Source organism: Dasypus novemcinctus, chromosome 26 (genome assembly GCF_030445035.2).
Source record: "Dasypus novemcinctus isolate mDasNov1 chromosome 26, mDasNov1.1.hap2, whole genome shotgun sequence".
NCBI classification, from domain to species: domain Eukaryota; kingdom Metazoa; phylum Chordata; class Mammalia; order Cingulata; family Dasypodidae; genus Dasypus; species Dasypus novemcinctus.
The window spans coordinates 20,317,916-20,343,367 of record NC_080698.1 but is presented as its reverse complement, the minus strand read 5'-3'; positions in this window follow the sequence as shown (position 1 = coordinate 20,343,367).

Genomic DNA, 25,452 nt, shown 5'->3' with positions numbered 1-25,452 from the left:
TTATGGTAAGACATATAATGGTCTATATCTGTCATTGCAATGTCATTCAGGACAATTCCCAAGCCCCCAAAATGCCCACGTATTACACCTGTTTTCCCTCTCCCTGCCCTCAGAACCTCCAGTGACCACTGCCTCCACATCAATGATAAAATTTCTTCCATTGCTAGAATTATAATAAGTCTGTAGTAAAATACCAGTAAGTCCACTCTAGTCCATAGTTCATTCCTCAATCTTGGGGATTCTGAGATGGTGATACCCACTCCACCTCTAATTGAGGAGAGCTTCAGTCCCATAAGGCCAATGGATGGGACTCTCTTGCTTGCAGTTGTAGACTCTCTCACTTCCTTGGTATGGTGGTTGTCCATCCTCACCTCCTTGTTTGTTGATTGGATGAGTCCAATGAACTGGAAAATAGGTGTTGCAACTCCACTGAGGCTCAGGGCCCAGTTGGCACATGGACAGCCCAAAGATTCAAGTCTCTTGGACATACACCTACAAATTCCAGCACCAACTATTGGTTCAAATAGAAGACACAGAAGAGCCATGTGTAGGAAAGTCACAACTGAGTCCAATCTGTCACACCGGGGAACACAAACACCAAAGTAGGGCCCACTGGCAAAGCACAAAACTCAGGAGCTACCTGCCTGCCCTGACCATAGTGTCTGGGTGTCTTCAGGAACCCTCAAGAGCCCCGCTATTTGGGGTAGTGTCTAATTTGACAGTCAATGAGATCCTGCTGAGACGTGTATAAGCGTAACCTCTGGAATGACCTCCCAACTCACTTTGCAGTCTCTTAGCCATGTAAACTCATTTGTCTTTACCTTTTCTCCCTTTTGGTTAAGGTCTTTTGCCAGTTGCATTGCTAGTTGGTGCTTGGTAGTAATCCCTATAATCTTTTTTTTTTTTTTTTAATTCTCCCTTACCAATTATTTTAGTTTCACAGCTGCAAAACAAATGAATATAATGGCTTGGTTTAAACAATAGGAATTTATGGCTCAGGATTTTGAGGCTAGAACCCTAAGATTAGGCATCAGAAAGACAATATTTTTTACCAGAAGACTGGTGTTTCGGGACCTGGCTGCCTGATCCTTGGTCCTTGGCTTTCCCATCCCATGGCAATGGGCATGGCAATGACCTTTTTTTATCCTTCAGTTTCCATTGACTTTCAGCTTCTTCTTCCTCCATATGGTTTTGTAATCCTATAATTTCTTGAAAGAGGGCACTAGTTCTTATTGTGGTAAGAGCCACAGCAGTGAATTATCTCTGCTGAAACAATAAAAGAAATAATTTTGTCTAGATGTTTTCTCTTATTTGTGCCAGATATAGAGTTATATTTTTTAAATAACTTAATGTAGACTTTAAAGCTTTAAAAATGTGCTGAAAATAAAGAAAATGCTCTCACCGTGGAACATTACTGCAAGATTTGAAACTCAAAATACATCAGAAACTTGGCCCAAAAGAAAAAAGAAATAATACACAACCTTTTAATACTTGATTGGCAAACTCATATCCTTTTAATGTTAAAATAGAACCATTTAATGTTCTCAATAGTTTAATTTGCTCCTGTGACTATTCTTTCCTTCTGATATGTCTCTGTCTTCTCTCCCCATTCTGTTCCCATCATATGACATTTAAAAGGAATTAAAATAAGAGTTCACATCAGAACTCTGTGAGACTCAACCATAAGGGAAATTTCCATTGTACCACACGTCAAAGTTGTCTCTTGCATTCTCTTTATACTTAGTGATATGCATTCCTTCTTTATATTTAGTGGTTATCCATTGCTGAACAAATCCTTATTGAGGATGCACTGTGTGGCAGGCACTGAGCTAGGCTCCAGGGATGAACAGTAAACTCTTCCCCCCCCCCCACTGGATTATGGACTTCATAGTCTAATTAGGTAGATAGACATTAAATAATCATGCAGTTAACTGGTTAACTGTGTTGGGACTAGGACCATGAGGAACAGTACAGGGCTCTTTACATAATAAAGCCATGTGGACAAGTATGGACTTGATCCTAGAGCCAAGGGCAAACCACTGAGATGACATGATCAGATCTGCTCCTATAAAAGGTTCCTCTGGACCCAAGGAGGAGAAAGGATTTGAGTAAGTTCAGGGCAGAGTGGTCAATGAGGAGCCTATTACAGTATTATCAACCAACAAATACCATATGCTAGGAGTGATGGTGGTGGAGATGGTGAGCATCACCAGAATAATGATAATAACTAAGGCTGCTATTGGGAGTTCCATTCAATTATTGACTTACTTAATCCTCATAATCCTATAAGTGAGGCACTATTATTATTCCAATTTTATTATCAAGGAAAATGAGGTTCAAAGAAGTTCCATAACCTGTCCATGGTCACATGCTTAGCAGGGATAAGAACTCAGAGAAGCAGTCTCCAGAGCTCCTTAACCACTCTATGTACTTGCTAAATTGGAATAAATCTTCTGAATGCTCAGATAGCTACCTGAGTTTTCTATGGTGCTGGCAATTTATTCCCTGCCAAGTCCTTCCACAGCAGTTCAACAGGTTAAATATTTTCTCGTGGGTCAGTTCAAGAGAGCAACTTCAGTGGGAATTCTGTTGGCCTTGTTCTTTATTTCCTATGTTCTTCCTCATCTCAAAAACGAATGTGTCTTGAAATTGTATGAGCTGACCTGTTCTGAAAATTGGCCTTGGAATTTCTTCATATGAAATTCTCTTCTGCTCAAACCATGGGTCATGGAACAGAGCTCAGTTGTGAATTCTGATGCCTCCATTTGAAAAGATCTGTTAATGTCGAGAATAAATACGACTTCTCAGTCTTGGGCAGTGGATGTGGGCTAAAGAAAATTGTTAATTTACAGGGTCACTTCACTATGGGAGCCTGAGCAGAAATGTCAACTTAAAAGTTGTGACCCTATTACTGAATTTACAGTTTTAGACAGCCTTATTAGAATGGATTTAATGGTCAAGGAGCTGGATTGACCATAAGTCAGGTCAGGGGGCTTGACAAGTACCAATGATGTCCCTGATAGGATTAGGAGGTGGAGTCATAGCCAGGCAGGTGGTCAGGGTCAGCGAGATCAACTGGTCAGCAGACAAAGGAGGCAAAGGAGGCAAAGGGAGAGAAGCCTCAAAGGGGTCAGGCAGTATCGGGAACATCCAGCAACCTATAACTGAGTTCACTTTCTGAAAAGAGGTTCAGAGACAGCAGAGTTCAGAACTCAGCAGGAACCAAATCCTGAAGAAGAGAGGGATCCAGGTAGAGTTTCAAGATAGGATGGGGATATAACAACAAAGCAGACCTCTGCTTTAGCAGCCACAGCCGAGATTGGGCCTTGGTTACATTGCATATGGTGGTTCATTCATTCAGTCAGCTCACTGATATGCCAGAAATCAGGCAGCATTTGGGGGATTACCAAATGAGTCAAGGCCCAGTTTCCACCTGGGAGGAACACACCAGGTTAAGTGGGAGAGAGCACTGCTTTCTGAGAATTTAGACCCATGATAAAGGCAGGATTAACAGTAAAACAGGGAAGCGGACTTGGCCCAGTGGTTAGGGCATCCGTCTACCACATGGGAGGTACGCGGTTCAAACCCCGGGCCTCCCTGACCCGTGTGGAGCTGGCCCACGCACAGTGCTGATTCGTGCAAGGAGTGACCTGCCACGCAGGGGTGTCCCCACGTAGGGGAGCCCCATGCGCAAGGAGTGTGCCCCGTAAGGAGAGCCACCCAGCGTGAAAGAAAGTGCAGCCTGCCCAAGAATGGCGCCGCACCCACGGAGAGCTGACACAACAAGGTGACGCAACAAAAAGAAACACAGATTCCCGTGCCGCTGACAACAACGGAAGCAGGGAGATAAATAAATAAATAAATAAATCTTTTAAAAACAACAACAGTAAAACAGACTCATTCTAGGGCTCCTTAACTTGGGATCAGTGCTTGGAGATAAGAAGGAATAACTCAGACCAGGGGCCCAAAGCCACTCTCTGTGGAGGATTCTCACTGGCTCCCTATTCTGCCAACGAGCCTTCCTCCTGATACCTGTGCTCCTAAAGTCCATAGGTTCCAGCCCTTCCTCCACTTCGACTGCCATCTGTCTGTGAAATTGTGCACTGTGTACTGGTGTTCTCTCCCACCTTTCCCACTGGCCCACACCAGCTCCCCACCCTGGCTCTCTGCTTCCCCCACCTGCCTCTCTGGGGCATCACAGCTGTCCTAGTAAAATCACCATCTTAGAGTAGAACCATCTCTGCCAGGGATAGGGCAGTAATAAAGATGCCCATTGGGGGAATTTCTTGGGGTCTAAAGAGGACACTTCTTAGGATAGTAGAACTGTAAGGAACTATTTGGTCCAACATCCTGAAGCCCCAAGGTTGAAAGAGAGCAAGAGACAGAATTAGTCTAGAGCCCAATTCCTACTTTCCACACTGGCTCAAAAAGTGAAACCAGTTGGTAGACCTTCTGATCATTCCAGTAATCAACCTCTCATCAGGGACCGTCTTACACTTCCTCCTTTCATTCTTGTCCCTGCTTCTCCCAGTCCATCTTCCACTGAAAAATCAGACTGATCTCAGAAGGTAAATCAGATCCTGTCATTCCCTTGCTCAAGACTCCCAATGTGCTACCATAATACTCAGAATAAAACCAGAGTCCTTATCATGGGCTCTGAGGCCTCCATGGGCAGCCCCCACTAACCTATCGCATCACGTCTTCTGCCACTATCCCCTTCTCACTATGCTGCAGCCACACCAGCCTTTTCTCTATTCCTCACACAACAAGCAGCTCATTGCCAGCTGAGGGCTTGTGGCTCCTTGGCTGGGAATACTTGCTCCAGAGGGTTGCTTTTTCTCACCATTCACATTCAACGTAGCCTCCATCCCACACCATCACTCCATTTCCCATGACAAGGTGTCATTTCTCATAGAACTCTACACTCACTGAGATTACTTTATGTATTGGTTTGTTGTTTGTCTTCCTCTATTACCAATTCTCCAAGTAATCCCCAAAGGGCAGGAATCATGTCTCCTTAGTGTTATATCTCAGCACCTGGAAGTGTGCCTAGCTAGGAGGGGCTCAAAGCCTTGTTTAATTGATGAAAGAGTCATAAAAGGAGCACAGACTCCTCCTGAGGAATGAATGTGTTATGGTATGGTTCTGGAAATGAAGGCTTCCATGAACGAACAAAAATAAGGAGGAAATGAGTAAGTTGCCCATGTAGTTCTTGTAAAAAGTGCAAAAATATGTACTTAATAAACCCCATCTTACACAGGATGTTTTAACTCCATACTCTGTAAAAAGAGAATTGTTGCATCTAAAATTATAGAAATGTGGTTTTGATTTGTAGTAAGACAGAAACAGTTCTAACAAGTTTTTTTTTCACAAATGTTTATTACTAGTCCTTATGACTTTATATGTCTTAGATGTTATTGTTGAGTATACCATTTGATAGGAGCTATAAATGCTTTGGGATGCATGCAGTTAGTTTTGTTACCATGCCATCCCTTAACTTTTCTTTTTTAAATTTATTTGTTTGTTTGTTTATTTATTTCTCTCTCCTCCTCCCCCGCCCCAGTTGTCTGTTCTCTGTGTCCATTTGCTGCATGTTCTTCTTTGTCCGCTTCTTGTTGTTGTCAGCAGAACTGGGAATCTGTGTTTCTTTCTGTTGCATCATCTTGTTGTGTCAGCTCTCTGTGTGTGCGGCGCCATTCCTGGGCAGGCTGCACTTTCTTTCACGCTGGGTGGCTCTCCTTATGGGGCGCACTACTTGTGCGTGGGGCTCCCTTACGCGGGGGATACCCATGTGGCACAGCACTCTTTGCGTGCATCAGCACTGTGCATGGGCCAGCTCCACACGGGTCAAGGAGGCCCGGGGTTTGAACCACGGACCTCCCATGTGGTAGATGGATGCCCTAACCACTGGGCCAAATCCGCTTCCCTCTAATAAGTTATTAAATCTTGTTTATTTCTGAGGCTTCACCAAATTTTCCTTTTCATGAAATTATTATTTAAAGTTCTAGTTAGTGAATTAATGCCAATAATATAAATGAATTTTTATATGCAATTATCTTGGATTGAAACACAATAAAACAGTTGGAATTACTTTTAACAAATTGCACATTTCTTCCTCTTCATGTACTCTACTGTTAACATTAGGGAAATTTACTGCTGTAATTTCATATTTAAAGTGAAACTATTTGGTTTAGAGGGAAATTATAACACTGAAAAAATCCACATGCTCTTCACATTCACCTTAAAGGAATAAAGACACAAGAGGTCAGGATTTCCTAATAAGTGGTATTCAATCATCTGCTATGTATTTGGATTTTGTTTTAAAGAAATTAGATTGGGGAAAAAGCAGCCCAGAGAAAGAAGCTGAGCTTCAAGGAGATAAATAAATTAATGCATAATGCATTTTTAAACTCATGAATAGCTAATGTGTTTCTTAACCTGTGGAAGTATTGGGCATCTTTCCCTAGGAGAGATGGGGTTTGCCTCGAGTCTTGAAAATGTAAAGACAATTGCAAGAAAGAGTTAGTGATTAAAGAAGAAAAAGGCAGCTTCTGCCTTCCCCCCACACACATACGCAAAGTATTCACATCTGAAATTTTTGTTTTTAACTAGTGGATGACATAGTCAAACTGGAAGACAATACAAAAATGTTAGAGACAACAGTTGAGAAGTTGATGCATCACTAGTCTGCATACCTTATTCTGGAAACAGCGAAAAATTAATGATGATAAAGTCAATGAGCAAATGCAGAGAAAAGGGCTTGAGAAACAGATTTATCTTCTCTGAAAGAGTCGAGCAGATTAGACATACTTTATCGACTTTGAGGATAATGATACCGATTCTTCGGAATTCAGAATCAAAATATATTAAAGCAAACCATGACTGTAAGATAAGAGAGCAATATAGGGCAAAAATGAGGCTCTCATATGGATACCCATCATGTGCCAGTTTTTGGTGGGCACAGATTGTTCCTGTTAATAATCATCCAAACCACTAAATTAACAGAGGCACATCCTACTCTGCTGGCCCTCATATGAAAGCTATCAAATGGATAACAGGGTAAAAAAAAAGAAAGCCATTCGCATAACTATACAACAGTCTAAAGCCAAAATTATCCTATCCCAAAATCAGCATGTTCACATCATTTAGCATATATTGTAAGTCACAGCCAAAAATAAGCATCTAATCTCTCAACATAAAATCTTGCAGGAGCATGTAGACCTCACCCAAATGTAAATAAATCTGATCTTAAATTTATTTGGATTAATAATGAAATCTAAAATTGTTTAATCTTTATACAACCCTGGGAGGTAGGCACCAATGTTACCCCCGTTTTGCAGGTGAGGAAAAGGCGGCACAGAGTTTGGGAAGTTTCCTCAAGGACACACAAGCTGGCACATGGCAGAATTGCTCTTTGAACCAGGTTCTGTGTTTCCTGCTCTGAACCCGTGTACTTTTGTGCCACTTCTACTGCGGTTCGTATATTTGTTTAACTGTAATTCTTTCTACATGAATGAAGTGAGTTGTGTTCCTTGTGAAAATGCCATGGAATGCTGATGGCCAGGCACAGGCATGGGGTTTGGCATATCTTTTTCCAGATGGAGCTGCGTCCACCCATCTAATTCCCACTATAAGCGCTTCCCAGGTCTTCCTTGCAGTGCACTGCCCTCAAATGATTCATCAGAAATTAAAGTTTAACATCTTTTTTTATTGCATTTTTTATTTTCAAAGTATAGGTGTTTTGGGGTTTTTTTGGTCATAAATCTGTTTATTTTCACCTACATGCACTGAATTTCCACCTCAAACTTAGAGACTTAGGTGTATGTCTGATTTGAGATGGCTTCTTTGCACAGAATTGGAAAGGATTAGTAAGGATTCAAATGTGGTCAAATTCCCCATACAACAAAATGACCTGAGAGTCACAGTGTGACCCACACAGTAGGACTACAAATGATATTATTCAAGTCTTCCTACAGCCAAAGAATTCTGGACATTCTTTTGGATGGATTATAATGGTATTTAAGCTGTATTCAGTGAAGGTGGAACTGTTTGAAATGCCCTTCAGTTGCATTTGACCAATACTACTCATCATCTTTCAACAATACATACTAAGCAGGTCTCTGGAGATAATATCAGCATAACTATTACAGGGTTTCCTAATGTAGAGCATTCAGTATACATTTTAAAAATATTAATCCAGTCACTCTTGGGGAGGGATAAACAAAAAAGCTATTTCAAGTCCCTGCACAAAAGAAGACAATCTGCTTCAGGATTCTCTTAAAAAGCCTTTGGTTTTACAGCTCTGGCAGGACAGCTGCTCCTCAGCTTCCACACTGAGGAGTTTATGTAATTCTGGGAGGACAGAGTGCACATTAGCCACAGCTACTGACGTTGATAAATCACCAGGGCTCCATGGAATGCAAAAGAAGAGTGTAAGGAGAAATGCAACTCTGTCTGTGATAATGCTTTGAGGTCTCCAGAGAAAGGTACATATTTAAATATGGCAAAAGCCTAGAAGTGAGAATGTCAGAATGCCCAGCATCAAGTTTTAGCCCTGCAAAGTGACAGATAGCAGTAGATGGAAGTCTGCCTGCCTTCAACCTTGTGAAAATGGCCCACATGCCATTTATCATCTGTTCTGTTGATGGGAGTCCAGGCTACTCCACTCTAAACAGCCCACCATATACAGGCTTGTCTTACCATTTGTTTTAACACTAAAACCATACCGTGAACATATTTTCTCTCTGGTTATGCTGCAGAGATGAGTTTATGGGTACCAGTTTATAGTTACAGCAGCACTGAGCCATCCCCATCTTCTTGTCATGTTCATGAACCCCTCCATACGCTAGTGATGTTGAAGGAAGAATATTGTACTAAGGGTCAAAATATCAATTCAAGTCCTAGCTTGTCCACTAATTAACTGTGTGGCCTTGACCCTGGCCCTTCTGAGGCCACTAATCCCTGCCTCTTGTGCCTTCCTGGGTAGACATAATGATCTAATGAACAAATATGCTGAAAGTGCTTTAAAAAAGCAAAGTAGCATTTTTCAGTATTATTGGCACTGGTATGGAAAAAATACTTGATGAAATACAAAATAATTTAAAATAGGCACTATATATCATTTTACCTGTTTAGATATCTGCACATATATACTTGAAATATAAATTTACAATTAATTTCTCCATGTGTACTCAAATTCCCTAATGATTTTTTCCTAGTTTCAAATCTTATCCACTCTGTGCATGTATAATTATTCCCAGCCCAGGTTATCATGGAAAATTTCATTTTCAGAGTGATTAACAACTTTCTCCTTAACACTGCTATTTAGCTGAGCTAGAGATAATCTCAGGAAAGAGAGAGAGAGAGAATTTCCTTAAAACACTCTTCGTTATGTTCAAAAATAGCTACAGTCCACTTTAAAACTTAGTTAAGAGATTTTCCTGAGCAGAATTCCCCATTTAGTAATTTTGTAGCAAAATGTTTGCTCCTGGAAAATGTCTGTTTCCCAGGGATTATTAATCATACTTTATTGGGAAGTAATCAGTTACATAGTTTGCTTTTCCATCCCTTTTAGAAAATGTAAATGCTGAGATATTCATTTTTGCTATGAAAATCTACCCAGTAATTACCATATTTACTTTTCATTTATGGGGGAATAATCTGTTTTAATTAAGCCTAACTGAAGAACTTTTATCAGATGTAATTATCCCTTTCGATAAATATGTCTCCACTAATTACATTTAACCATGGGATTTATAGCTCTTAAGTCATTTAGTAGGAAACATAATAAATCTTTAGTAATACATGCTAAATTACTATAAATTAATTCAGATCATTAACATAATAAACAAATTAGGATAATTTTGCTTAATTAGTTTGGGTGGTTAACTCAGAATCCCATGTAAGCTTCATGATAATCTTTATTTTCACCATTATTTCTTGAATGACATATTTTTAAAACAAATCTATTATAATATTCAATTATAAAGCAGACTTATCTTAAGCCTCAAACCCTTTACAACTGATGATTTTCCAAAGATGAAATATAATTTACTGTTCTTTAGTTTTTGAACTTTATAAAATTTTGCATAAAATTTTACTGCCTAAATATATTTCAAGTAAAACTCTTTTCTATTTCCTCCTTAATATAAACTAATTTTCATTTTCTGCTTCAATAAATGTATCCCAATAAATCTTCAATATAAATACATCTAAAAATGTACAATAAATTTTCAGGTGCTTCCCTAGGAAGCTTGGTTCTTAATTTAAAGAAGGAAGAGCAGCTACTTCTTAGTTTAAAGAAGTAGCAGGAAGGGGTTATTGAACCAGGAAGCACTTAGAGAAATTTAGAGCAGATGAAAGGAAGTATGTCTTTCGCAGGGCATGGAAACCTTGTGGAAAATCATTATCCCTAAAGGTGGTGCAGACCAAAAATATAATGACCTTCCAAAATCGTCCGGCTAATTCGGAGACGCCGGCATTCAGTGATGCCAGGCTCAGGGTGGGCTACTAGCGAAGCAATGTGCCATGCTCTCTTGTACTTCTGCCAAGCATGTCCCTCTGTTCTTTCCAATCATTTTCACCCAACTAACTCCAAGGCAACTTTCAGCCTCAGCCAGATGCTCCTTCCCTCGGCAGTGTTACATGGCTTTCACTACTGTTCCCACATCGGTCTCTGCATTTCCTCCCATACTGGATCAGGAACTTCAAACACCATGGCCAGGCATTGCCTGGTGCCTCAGTAGCTCTGCTCTTGGCTGCCTCGCTCCCATCCTCCTCTGCCTGGGCTTCCTTCTCTGACTTCCAGCCTCTTCGAAGCACCGGGAGGTTCCTCTGACGTCAGCAGTTCCCATGGTTTCAGGTAACAGAAGCTCTCTCTGCCTGTACCTAACCATATTCACTGCAGCTTCAGGAATCTGTGCCCGGGGCAGCCCTCCTACCTCCCACTGAAAGGAGAGAGGCCTCAGCAGCATTAGTAACCGAGGTACATAGTAAGTGCTCAATACATGTCTTGAAGAATGGGAAATTAAGGATTAACATCTGAGAGTCCATCATGTCTTGATCTAGCTACTGTTCTGGATGTCCAATAAATACATTTATTTCATTCCTTTACTGAATTGTTCATTTAGGAAACAGTGCTATCTGGGAGGCACCACTTTTCCTCTTTTCCCTTACAGCAGCACTACGTTATAGATTCTCCCAGCCATCACGATGCTTGATGTAGCGGGGAAAAATAGACATGCCTAGGTCCTGCCCTTGATGAGCTTATCATCCATTAGACTGTTCCATACTCTTCACTTCTGGCCCCCTTGACAGGGCCTTCCTCAGAAGCAAAGTTTTCTCAGAGAAGAAAAAGAAAATATGACCTTAAAAGTAAATCTTGATAAATTGGACTTCCTTAAAATTAAAGCTTCTGCTTATTAAAAACACCCATAAAGGAAATGAAAAGGCAAGCCACAGACTAAGAGAAAATACTCTCAGTATGTATACTTGAAAATGGATTTGTATTTAGAAAATATGAAGCACTCCTGCAGCTCAATAATAAAATGGCAAACAACCCAACAAAAGTTGGGCAAAAGACTTGAAAAGATATAATGAATGAAGACTTACGAAGAGCTAATAAGCAGATGAAGATGTGCTTAACATCACTGGGTCTTAGCGAAATACAAGTCAAAACCACAATGAGAGACAGCAATATACCCACCAGAATGACTAAAACATAAAGACTGGCAATACCAAATATTGGAGAGGATGTAGAGCAAACACAACTCTTGGACAGTGCTGGTGAGTGTGTAAAATGATAGAACTTGGGAAAACAATTGGCAGTTTCTTAAAAAGCTGACCAGGCAGTGGACTTGGCCCAGTGGTTAGGGAGTCCGTCTAGCACATGGGAGGTCCATGGTTCAAACCCTGGGCCTCCTTGACCCGTGTGGAGCTGGCCCATGCACAGTGCTGATGCGCGCAAGGAGTGCCGTGCCATGCAGGGGTGTCCCCGTGTAGGGGAGCCCCACGCGCAAGGAGTGCACCCTGTAAGGAGGGCCGCGCAGCGCGAAAGAAAGTGCAGCCTGCCCACAAATGGTGCCGCACACACGGAGAGCTGATGCAACAAGTTGACGCAACAAAAAGAAACACAGATTCCCGTGCTGCTGACAACAACAGAAGCGGACAAAAAAGATGCAGCAAACAGACACAGAGAACAGACAGCCAGGGTGGGGGGGAAGGGGAGAGAAATAATAAATAAACAAATCTTAAAAAAAAAAAAAAGCTGACCATACCTGTCCTATAACTCAGCAATTCATTTCTAGCTTTTTATCCAAGAGAAACAAAACTATTTGTCCACCAAAAAAAGCTTTGTACCCAAATGGCCTAGAAGCTTTATTTATAATAGTCCCAAACTGAAAACAAGATGTCTATCATCAGAATAATGGGTAAAAAAATCATGGTATAATTATAAAATGGAATACTAATCAGCAATGAAAGGAATAATATACTGATACACACAACACAAATCAATCTCAGAAATATTTATGATGAGTGAAAGAATCCAAACACAAAAGCATACATTCTGTATGATTTCATATATGTGAAATTCTAAAATAGGCAGAACTAACCTATGGTGATAAGAATCAGATTGCTGGTTGCTTCTCAGAGGTCAAGGAGAGCAGGAAAGGAATGACCAAGGAGGAGCAAAAGAGAATTTTCTGGAATGGTATAAATTTTCTGTACCTTGATATGTTTTCATCAAAACTGACTGAGGGGAGTGGATGTGGCTCAAGCAGTTGGGTGCCCACCTCCCACATGGGACATCCTAGGTTCAGTTCCTGGTGCCTCCTAAAGAAGGTGAGCAGTTACAACAAGCTTACACAACAAGCTGACTCAATGAGCTGATGAATGTTTGGACACAACGAGCAGGGACCAGATGTGGCTCGAGCTACTGGGCACCTGCCTCTCACATGAAAGGTCCCAGGTTCAGTTCCCAGTACCTCCTAAATAAGACAAGCAGACAACAAGTGGACACACTGAGCAGAGACAATGAGTAGATCCAACAAGCAGACAATAAGCAGACACAGCAAGCAGATAATAAGCAGACTGACAAGGGAGCTATCTCAAGGGGTGGGGATAAAACCTGACTGAGTTTGTACTTAATCAGTTATTGAGTAATGTGCTTAAGATCTGAGGATCTCACTGTATATAAATTATACCTCAATTTTTTAAAAAGCATTGGAAGAAACACATCCAGAAAAGAGCCATAGTGATTTGATACCAGAGGTAGTTTTCATGTAGATAATACCAGCTTTAAAAACAGGTTGGGGAGGTAAAAGGACAAAAATAAGTAACTATGAAGAAAGAATTCCAGTTTTCTTCTGAACATAGTAGCAATTTTTATTATTTTAACTCAGATGATTATACTATTCTTTTGACATTTTATAGTAAAGTGTTATTAATTGTTTGACCTCCAGCTAAGATGAAACATCACACACCATGTCAGAGTATTATATCCTCCTTTGGCAAAGAGAGGGTCTCTGGGAGCCAATACATCTTTCCTGCCTTGACTCAGAATTTCAGAAACTCCTAAAGACCCTGAACAGGAGCCACTGATTCATTGTCGAAGTTCACTTCGTGGAAACCGAAATTATGGGCAGTTTCTCCAGTCTCACGCATAGCAGAAGTTACAGATCTAACTTGAGAGCACTGACATCCCTCACCAGCTCACCTTCAAGCCCAGAGTTCCCATTGGCAGATGCCTCTGTGCAGGAAGTCTCACTTGTTATTTGTGTGGGGCAACACATTTGTCACCCATAACACATGGCCATCAATATTGTCATCACCCAGCAGAGTGGAGACATCAATCTAGTTCCTCCTTGGTTCCACTTCCAGAACTCCAGTTTTGCCAAATCAAATACCCTTTTTCCCAGATTCTTTTGCAGTTTGGTATGCCATGTGCCCAATTCCAGCCAATGAGACTTAAGCAGAAGTCTGCTTTGAGGTTTCTGGAGTAGGTGTTTCTTTCCTGATGAAAAGGAAACCAATGCTGTTCTTCTGCTTCTTCTTGACTTGAATGTGAATGGGATGTCTGGAGCTGCAGCAACTATATTGCCACCATGAAGCTATAAGCCAATAAGCTAAAGATGGTAGAACAGAGTCTAAAAGGAGCCTGGGTTCTTGATGGCATGATTAAGCCTCCACATCTACTCTGGACCATTTATATCTAGAGTTCTTATTCTGATGGGTGAGGAGCTGGATGGGAAAGTTCTGAGGCATAGCATCCCTCTAAGGAAGACCTATATACATAGAAAACATTACCCGAAAAGCATGACGGAAAGTGCAATAAGGAAGCGGGCTGCTCCAAACTTCAATTCTCTCCTGAGAACATGACACAAGGCTTATGAGATTAATTGGAAACAAAGAGGAAGTCAAAATGTCTGTGGCCTAGAATTTAAGAAAAAAGGTATTCATTTTCCAACTAGGTAAGTGACTGGTGTTCATCTTTTAGAATGGAGGGTGTGGTGGACAGGAGAAAGAGAGAGAGAAGAGAGAGAGACCAAAGTATTTATTACTCTGTGCTTCTTTTCTAAACTTCTGAGCTTTCTTTTCTACACTATACTTTGCTGTATTCTATCCAAGGGGCATTCATTAATCACCATCCCATTCTTGGCAATGACAATGTAGACAATTCATCATGTCAAAGATGTTCCTGTTAATAATTAATGATAATTTCCATAATAGGGAGTGACACATCATAGTATTCCAAGCTCACGATAACTGGGGCTGCCATCCACTCTTGTTCTGACCTGTGCAGAGCATGGCAGAGAGAGTGTGACGTGGGATAGAACTGGGGCTTAAGAAGCAAAGCAGAAACAATGGTCTCACCCAGCAGCAGGAGAAAGCTAGGTTTCTAAGAACCATCCTGATCCTACGTACGCAGAGGGTCCCCAAAGAAGGGGGAGTATGATATTTTAGCAAAGGAATGTGTTTTCAATTGCCTCTGCTTTTTGCTTCATAGCACTTATCACTTTCTGGTATTTTAGAGCTTATGTTTTATTGATTATTTTTTCTGAGTCCTGCTGTTAGAATGCAGGCTCCCTGAATGCAGGAATTTTGTCTCTTATTCCTTGCTGAATCTCCAGGGCTTAGAATGATGCCTGGTACGTCAGAGGTCACGTGAATGAATGAAATGCAAGAAATGAATGAATGAACAAAGAAATGAACAAATTTAGTAAATGAATGGTTATAACAGCCAGTTGAAGAAACCACCTAGATAAAGCATCTGGATTATGTACTGAATTCACATCCGGTGTCCTGGCTACAGGAAATATACTCCTCGTTGAGCGGATTAGGCATGTTGACTTCCTTCCTGGAGAACGTCCATGACTTCACTGCCTTCCAACAGAGGGGTCTGATGCTGCTGGTAGTTTGTTGATCTTTTCAAGAACAAGAAAGGACACTTTGTTTTAGGTTCTATTGCATGCTGCCAATAATGACCCCTTACCCACTAAGTGCATTCTGAAAATTTCCCTTTGTTACCAATTAGTAAAGAACCCAGATCTAGTTAGTATTTCAATAATGGAGTCAGAGGTCAAAGTCCCAGGACTTGGCTGGAGTGATGTTCTCCTGGGATTCACTCTGAAGTCTATCACTCCATTTGCCATTATCTATAAAAACAAAAATCTAATGTACAGGGACCTGGGGAGAAGGTTTAACAATAAATTATACCATTAATGCACAGTATCACATGCTGAAGAGTCACCAACCTGCTTTAGTTCAACTTTGTTACCAAATTACTCATCTTAATTACTGCCTTCTTCTTTTTCTTATCTCGTTTTTCCCTAGTCATATTAATGGTCGCATAATAATATTAGACAATGTTCACTAAGCTTAACTCTAAAAATAATGGCTGTTTTAAATCAGAGTTAATTAGTATGTCAAGAAGTTCAGGTAATTATGGGGCCATGTGATTTAAAAAATGGCATTGGAGAAAAACCCGCTTTACCAAATGCTACATTCATGATTCTGTAAAGTGTATTTTTAATATTTTTCTTAATATTGTCACTGAAAACTGCACAATGTGATTCTTCAGAGATCGTTTGTCATTGCTAACTGCAGGTGAGTGGGCTCTCCCTAATCCTGCAATCACCACGGAAAAGAGATTTGCCATTAATTTATGAATCTCGGTGTCATTTGCCTTCCAGGTTTAATAGTGAATCATGGTTTATGCTATTTATATTTCATCACACATAAGGAAGGTTGTCAGGAGCAAAAGATCAGGGTAACATAATTCTCTTCGCCTTCTCCCTCACCCTAGTCAGCTCCTCCTGGAGAAGGCGTGGTTGCTGGAGGGGAAGTGGAAGGCAAATGGAAGGTACATTGTCGGGCATGGTGTGGGAAACATTCTAGGATTTCCAGGGGAAGGAGCAAGCGCTTTAAGTTTAAGGGACACCCTGAGAACTGCGCTTGCGCAGTATGACCAGGAGAAATCAAAGCCTGCAATCGTGGGGACCCTGGCCTCAAGCTTGTTTCTTCTGTGAGCCCCCTGAGGGCACGCATGACCTCTCTCTCTCTTTCTCCCTCTCAGTCCTTCACAAAATAATCAAGATTTCAGTGCCATTGAGAAAGAACCTCTGTTTCGCTGACTCCGGAAATATATTTTCAGCCAGAGAAATAGGGCCTAACTTCCCAGTCAGTACTAGCAAAGAGAACCAAGTGGAAACAAGGAGACCTGGGTAAAAAAAATATGCGTGCGTAGATAGATACAGCATGCAGCTCATGCGATCAAGCTGTGAGGCAGCAAAGAAAAAACAGGCAGCCAGACCTGGGCGCGGCGGCCCGGTGGTGCTGAGCCAGCCGGCGGGGGCGCAGGGCCGTGCACCTGACCTCCAGGGGAGAGCTGCCGACCTACACTGCTGCCTATTTTCAACCTTTTCCCGTTCCCAAGTTAATTTATTGAATATCTACTAAGTGAAAGGCACTACAGATCGCATAAAGATGCCCCTGCCGTGGGCGCCTCGGCTTCCGGGACGTCCCCACTAACGGGGGGGACTGACTCTGCACTGACCTCAACCGATGGTCTCAGTGCCTGTGACCTCAAGGCCAGGACTCTCTGCCCGATCTCACCCTCCAGAATCTAGCACGTAGCAGGTGCTCAAAAACACGGGTTTAAGTGACAAGACACTTGCAAAATAATGCAAGAGGTAAAAATATAAAGGCTTGAAAAGGTAACTAACAAAAGAAGATGTGTCACATGACAGCACGTGATCAGTGCATGAACAGGAAGTAAGCCCAGTCCTGGAGGAGCGCCCACTTCAGGCTGGAGCAGAGAGCACCTCGGGCTGCCGGAGGCGCCTTGGCACTGAGTGGGTCCAAGCACCGACCAGTGAGGAAGGACGAGTGGGAAAAGGAGTGTCCAGGCACAGAGGGGAAAGCTGGTGTCCTGTCACTAGGACCGCGAGTGCTTCCATGGCTTGTCTTTATTCATGTGTGGCCTCTCATTTGTAAATAACACCAGTGTAGCCAGTAAGATCCTGGGCTACGATCATTGTGAGGAAGGCCTGAGAGCTGATATTTATTTATCACTGGTTCGGTACCAAGCACTTACCTACATGCTCCCATTTAATCTGCGTGACTATCTCTGAGGTATTAGATTTCCATCTAGTGGATGAGGATCCTGAGGCTTAGAGCTTATGTGAAGTAGAGCAACCACAACCCAGAATAGCTGGCTTCCAAAGCACAGCCTCCTGATGTACCCCAAGGAGTGATATGACCGGATATTAGGCCTGTTGAACCCAGCAAGTACCTGACCAGCTCTTAGATGGTAAGCTGAAGTCAAGCTACAGCTGGTCAAGATATGAGAAGCCCTTTCCAGGTGACAGGACAATGGACAGCTGGGAAGGTCTGGAAAACAATGCATCAGTCTAAATATACCAAAGCAATAAAGCAGTGACTCCAAACACAGATGGCTTTAAGGTACTACAGGGCCTAAGAGGACAGGAAGTAGTGTATAAGAGAAGAGATGGAGTCTGTTACATGTGACTCTAGTCCAAATGACATGACCTTCTGCTAAAACTATCCTGTACCACCTCTGTCTCACAATCCTCATTTAGAGATTTACTCCTTGGTCCAAGAAATCGGTTGCCATGACTTTACTTCAACTCAACTTTAAATTATGTATCAATTACCTATTAGAAAGGAAGGCAGAGTACTGATCCTGGGGTGCAGAACTGATCAAAGGTAAGTCCTTGCCCTAGAGGAGTGGAGAGGAACGTGATTCAATGAATTTGAGCTTCCTCTTAGTGGGGTCCCAGGAGAACACATTGAAGGGAACGATCAAGTTTGCCTTCCCAGCCCCATTTTCTATTCTATCCTGCTGAACAAACCTGTCTCTCTGCCACTGCCCTGAAGTGCCCTCCTGTTTCTACTCTTTTCCCTGACTGTGGCAGACAGCCTGGCCCCCCAAAGATCACCACACTCTAATTTCTGGAACTGTGAATTTGTTACATGACAAATGGGACTTTGCAGATTTAATTAGGGTGATGGACTTTAGAATAGGGAGATAATGCTGGATTTTCTCGGTGGCCCCAATCTAATCGCTTGTAACTTTCTCTCACTGGAGTAAAAGAGATGCAGCAGAAAGGGAAGTCCATTTCCAGATGCAAAGGACAATGTGGCAGGCAATGTTGGATCTTAAGGAGCCTAGACAGGCTCCTGGCTCAAAACTGGCAAGGAAATAGAGACACAGCCCTGGAACTACATGGAACTGGATCCTGCCAACAGCCTGAATGAGCTGGGGATGGATTCTTTCCCCTTCTCCAAAGAGGAACAAGCCTGCCCACAATGAGGCTTGGACCTGGTGAGAGCCTGAGCCTCACTGGCGCAGACATCTGGCACATGGAAACTGTGCAGTGCTAAATGGGTGAAGTTCTCCTCCCTTTGGACTCCTTTCACACCTTGCCTGGACTCCTGTGAGCATACGTATTTCCCTCTCTTGTCCTATTTTTAGCTATTTTCATGACTGCCCACTAAGTTATATATTACATCTTATCCAGTTTTATGTTCCCCACCATATTGGCATACACGAAATGAATAGCCAGCCATTCAGACCATCCATATTTAGCATCCCTGGATGTATGGCACGAGTAAGCATGCACAGGTCTTTCTGGCTGGCATCCAGGGTTGTGGGATGTCAGTCCAAGACAATTCATGGTAGAAGGCCAGGGTTATGCAAGCAGAACAGCTCATTAGTGATCAGTTGACACCATTTTATTAACCTATATTGACTGCTTTTTAAATGCAAATTGAATGCTTTCATGAAAACTAAATTGAAATATTACATCGGAATTAGTCTTGATAAAAAAACATCATAGATTGATGCTGGGACCATCACCTGCACAGCTATAAATTACAAGTACATCAAAAGCCAACTTGATTATTGTTCCTCAGTTAAACAAAGACAGCTTAGTGTTTCACTAAAACCACTAATTCATTAAAAGACACAGTGAGCAACTCTATAAATAAAAGAGCTAAGAAGTAAAATGTGATACTCATTATTTAGAATAAGCTAACACTTTAATATATCAATTGTGCTTTCTTAGAATTGTCAGCCAATTTATTTGAATAGCTAATTAGCAGAGAGGTCAGAACCATCTGAAATGTGGGAAAATGGCAAATAAAATTCTATCTATTAGGATACATAATACTATACAATTTTAGAGATATTATAGGGAGGTATGGAATTAGATATCAGTCATCATAAGTTTTTTCTAAAACCACTTTGCACTAACATTCATCATCTATTACATTATTAAACAACATAACCCATCAACCTCAAAGCAAATTGAGAAATCTTATGCGATCCTATAGTCCTTGACTCCAAGGAGAAATCAGAGCTCCCAGTAGAGATATAACCATGAAATATGTACATGTGTGTGCATTATTATTATTGATGTAATTACTTCAAGTGAGGCACTCACTCTAGGTAAGGGAAATCTATAGGGAAGTTCTGATTTATCTCATCACTGCAAGGTGTCCTCTATACTTGAGTAGAGTGAGATATTTATCTGTTTGTTAAAAAGGAAGTGCTAATTGGCCAATCTGGTTAAATTCCCTGCAGGGAGAACTGGATGAATAGAAGGTTGTTAAGAGGTGTAAACAGATCAGAAAAGGTAAACCAAACTGTAAATCAAAACCCAAATAATTGTTTAGAAAGAAAAAGAGAAAGTAATTTGTGGAGCAGAAAATGCCATAAACTACATGTTTATTAACTCTGACATTGATGAGGATGTCAGGAAAATCACCCAGTCTCTGATTGGCCAAGGTTTCTGTTGCAAATGAGGCTCAGTAATTGTACTGTAGAGCCATGGAAGTAGACCTGCATTAGGTCACAGTATCTAGGATTTAACTCCTTCACTCAACCAACCAGAAGAGTTCATCGTCAACTATAATACAACCCACTGGTAAACTAAGCGTGGGAGATGAAAAATTGAATTAGAAGCAAATCCTGTCCTCAAGGGGTCTGAGCAGAAAACATAACAAGAATAAAGGTAGCAATGGTTTAGCAAAAGTAGTCTTCAAACAGAGCCCCACCAGGTAAAACAGATAAAAATGTAGTTTTTCTGGTTGAAAAGAAGGGCAAAGTTCTGGATTATACCTGATTTAGCATCTCCGGTCCCCAACACCATGGGTCTGAATCACCTCCAAGGATCCCTTGGGCTCTATATAGCACCATTTGAAAACCATCACTCTGACACAAGGAATAAAAGTAGAAAGTGACATGTTCCATAAAGGAATAAAGAAGGCTCTACCAGAGGGCAGAGAAAGTTAAGAGTAACTCATGTGAAATTCTTGGAATGACACTATGCAACAGAACTTTCTGGAGTTGGAATTGCTCTATAGCTCTGTTGCTCAGTATGGTGGCCACCAGCAAGATGTGGCTACTGAGCACTTGAGCGATGGCCAAAGTGACTAAGAAAATGAGTTTTTACTTTTATTTAATTTTAATTAATTAAAACATTAAAATAGCCATTTCTGCCTAGTGGCTTCCTTACTGGAGAGAGGAGGCTTAGACAAATGCCCCATGGAGAAGGTACAGGGGATTGAGAAAAGGGCAGGGTTCAAACGTTCAGAAGCAGACCAAGAGAGGGAACCCCGGGCAGAAGGACCTGAATAAGAAAGTCAGGAATGTGCTCTCCTGAAAGAAACTGCACTTTTCAGAAGAAATCATGTACTGCGAGTTAGAACTTTTTATCTTTAGGGTCTTCAGTCCCTTCTATCCAAAAATGTAGAATTGCCATGTGTTTGACTGATTAATACACAAAGGATATTACTTTCAAGAGAATTGTTCAAAGTTGAACTGATACGCTTCAAATCTAGCAAACGCAGAGAGCAGGAACCAATAGCTGCCATCTCAGGAATGAGAGGCTTCTTGTGCCTGAGGTAGGGAATATTAGGACATTTGTCCTCTGACACACCACTACACCGTGACTCCATGTGTTCAAACCCTATTACCACCACGGACATGCACAGACGGACCTGGAGCAAATCATATAACCTTGCTATACTTTGAACCATATTTATCAATGAGCATGGACTCAACTATATTTTCAAATTATTTTTTTCTACCAATAATCAAGAGTTCATATGATTGAAGTTCAGCCAATCTGATTCAGTTGAGAAAATTCATTTTTGAAAACTATTTTGCCCCCTGTGTCAATCCAGCATCAATTATCCAAAATAAACATGAGGCTTAGTTTGAGAGTCCCTTGATAATGAGCATAAACAAATCATAAATGAGTTAGATCACCACATTATTTGGAGGAAAGCTATGGAAAAAATTCACAGGGACCTTGGCTAATTGTCCCTTTGCCTTGCAATTGTCCCTGCTCTGCAAATATTTTTAACCAACAGAAGTTTGACTCTCAAATTCAGGAAGCTCAACTCTGAAAAGAGAAAGGGAATAAGAAAGTATTAATATATGTGCATTAAATAAATTCCATTGAACCAAATTGTCAAGGTGTCAGTAATAATAAAAATGACCACTTATTTAGCACTTACTTTACAGCAAACTTGGTGCTGAGAACCAATTCTAGGAGGCATGGACTATCATTGTTCTCATTTGACAACAAATTAAGCTTTAGAGAGAACTAGCTGGAACCCTAGCCGGTAGGCCTCCATATCCTGTCTTCTTTCCATTATGCCACTGTGTCCCAGCCGCCCATTACTGTCTACCTGATCTTGAAACCACTTTCAATCTCTGCTTTCAATAGAGGAAGCAAACTATGGCATTTATCTTTTTGAGTGTGAGAGCATGTCCGGTGCAGAGTATTTTACACGCATGCCTTCATTCACTCATTCAACAAATTTCTATTCAGTACCTACTCTGCCCCCAGGCACAGCTCAGTGATTAATAAGGCAAGCTCCCAACCTGCTGGAGGGTGTTCTAGAGGACTGAGACAAGCAGCAATGAACCTTCAAACAAGCACAAGAAGGTAGCTTAGGTTAGCATTTAGTGCTGCAAGAAAAGTGCCTGGGGTGGGACCTACTTAAGATGGGGTGCTTAGGAAGGCCTCTCTGAGGTCTCATGTTGAGCTTTATTTTTAGAGTTTAAAATCTAAAGGATGATAGAAAACATTCCAACCAGAAGGGGAAGCACTTTCCAAAGCCCTGAGATGGGCAGTGTGGCTGGAGCTTGGGTAACTGGAGGGGAAAAGCGGGTAATGCCTTCTATTTGATGGGCAGGGGCCATGGCAACAAGTTGGTTTGGATTTTAGTCTATGTGAGTGAAAAGCCATTGAGAGATTTTAAGCAACAGAGTTGCATGATCTGCTTTACTTTTTTCAAAGGTCAAGTTGATTTCAGTATAGAGAATAGAATGTAGAGGTAAGAGTAAAAGCAGGTAGTGAATGCAGTTGTCTACACAGGACTATGGAGTCTAGAGAGAATAAATGAAGACAAGAGGACAGCATTGGGAAGAACTTTGGAAGTAAAGCTGAGAGACTTGGTGGGCACATTGTCATCCTTCCTGACAATGAGGAAAAGACCTGAACAATGAAGGGGTGAATGGTGAGATGATAAAGCCTGGGAAGGAGCAGGTTTGGGAAATTTGGGAGAAGAAGGAGGGATAAATAACTTAAGAAAAAAGGATTCCTAGTGTTGGCTTGAACAACCAGTCTATCATCTCATTGAATCTTTACTGCAACCCAACAAAGTTATTCCCATTTTCACATAATGAAATTGAAATTTAGAAAATTTAAACAACGTTCCCAAGGACACTCGGCTAGGAATACTAGGACTGGGATTGAAGCCAAAGTATCTGACTCCAGAGTCCACTACATATGCAGGCTCCACTCACTATTACCTCCCACTGGCTTTCACCTTAGAAGACTAAAGATTCTTCACTGGGTTTGTCTCAATGTGCTTCTGTTCCCTTATTTATAAAAGTAGGCATAATTCTGAGGAAGAGTTGTGAGAAACAAGGTGATAAAATGGGGAGCTCTCCTTACACTATACCCATTGTTTAAATGAATAAGGTATATTTTCATCCATTGGATCTTTTTTTTTATTTATCTCTCCCCTTCCTGCCCTCCCCCCCAATTGGATCTTGGGGTATTTTTTGTTTTGCTTTAAAAGAAGTTATACATTTACAGAAAAATACATGCATAAAATACAGAGTTGCCATATCCTAGCAAATATTCTTGATTCTGTTAACCAAATGTTCTGGTTTGGACCATGGCCACACCCTAGCCTAACAACTTTCCCCAGCCTTAATTAGATTTCTATTACAGAGTAAAAGTCACTATCTGACTTTTTTTTTTTAATTCATTTTTAAAAAAATATTACATTCAAAAAATATGAGGTCCCCATTCACCCCCCCCACCGCCCCCACCCCACCACTCCCCCCACAGTAACACTCTCCCCTATCATCATGACACATCCATTGCATCTGGTGAGTACATCTCTGGGCATCGCTGCACCCCATGGCCTGTGGTCCACACCATAGCCCACACTCTCCCATGTTCCATCCAGTGGGCCATGGAAGGACATACAATGTCTGGCAATTGTCACTGCAGCACCACTCAGGACATCTCCAAGTCCCAAAAATGCCTCCACATCTCATCTCTTCCTCCCATTCCCTGCACCCAGCAGCCACCATGGCCACTTTTTCCACACCAATGCCACATTTTCTCGATTATTAGCCACAATAGTTCATGAATAGAATATCATTAAGTCCACTCTAATCCTTACTGTATTCCTCCTTCCTGTGGACCTTGGGTTGGTTGTGTCCATTCCACATCTATGTCAAGAGGGGGCTTAGATTCCACATGGATACTGGATGCAATCCTCCTGCTTTCAGTTGTAGGCACTCCAGGCTCCATGGTGTGGTGGTTGACATTCTTCAACTCCATGTTAGCTGAGTGGGGTAAGTCCAATAAATCAGAGTGTAGGAGCTGAAGTCTGTTGAGGCTCAGGGCTCAGGGCCTGGCTATCATATTGTCAGTCCAGAGATTCAAATCCCCTAGATGTATCTTTTTTTTTTTTTTAATTTTATTCATTTTGTAAAAATATTACATTCAAAAAATATGAGGTCCCATTCAACCCCACCACCCCCACCCCACCACTCCCCCACCAGCAACACTCACTCCCTTCATCATGACACATCCATTGCATTTGGTAAGTACATCTCTGGGCATCTCTGCACCTCATGGTCAATGGTCCACATCATAGCCCATACTCTCCCACGTTCCATCCAGTGGGCCCTGGGAGGATTTACAATGTCCGGTGATTGCCCCTGAAGCACCATCCAGGGCAACTCCAAGTCCCAAAAACGCCTCCACATCTCATCTCTTCCTGCCCTTCCCCATCCCCATCAGCCACCATGGCCACTTTTCCCACTCCAATGCCTCCTTTTCTCTGTGGACCTTGGATTGGTTGTGTCCGTTGCACCTCTATGTCAAGAGGAGGCTCAGATTCCACATGGATACTGGATGCAATCCTCCTGCTTTCAGTTGTAGGCACTCTAGGCTCCATGGTGTGGTGGTTTTCCTTCTTCAACTCCATCTTAGCTGAGTGGGGTGAGTCCAATAAATCGGAGTGTAGGAGCTGAAGTCTGTTGAGGCTCAGGGCCTGGCTATCATATTGTCAGTCCAGAGATTCAAATCCCCTAAATATATCTTAAACCCCAACACCAACTACAATTCCAGTAATGTAGCATGAAAGGCTTGTGAAAAGAGATCACATCTGAGTCCAGCTCCATCACGCAGAAACACCAGCTCCAAAGAAGGGCCAACTGACATGGCAGTGAACTCCATCTGCCATGACCATAGAACCTGTGGGTCTCTTTAGCCCTCAAAAGAACCAATACCTGGGGTTGTATCTACTGTATCTGTCTCTGAGACTCTGCTCTGGTGTGCATAAGGGCAATCCTTCTGACAACCTCCAGACTCTTTTTTAAAGACTCATAGC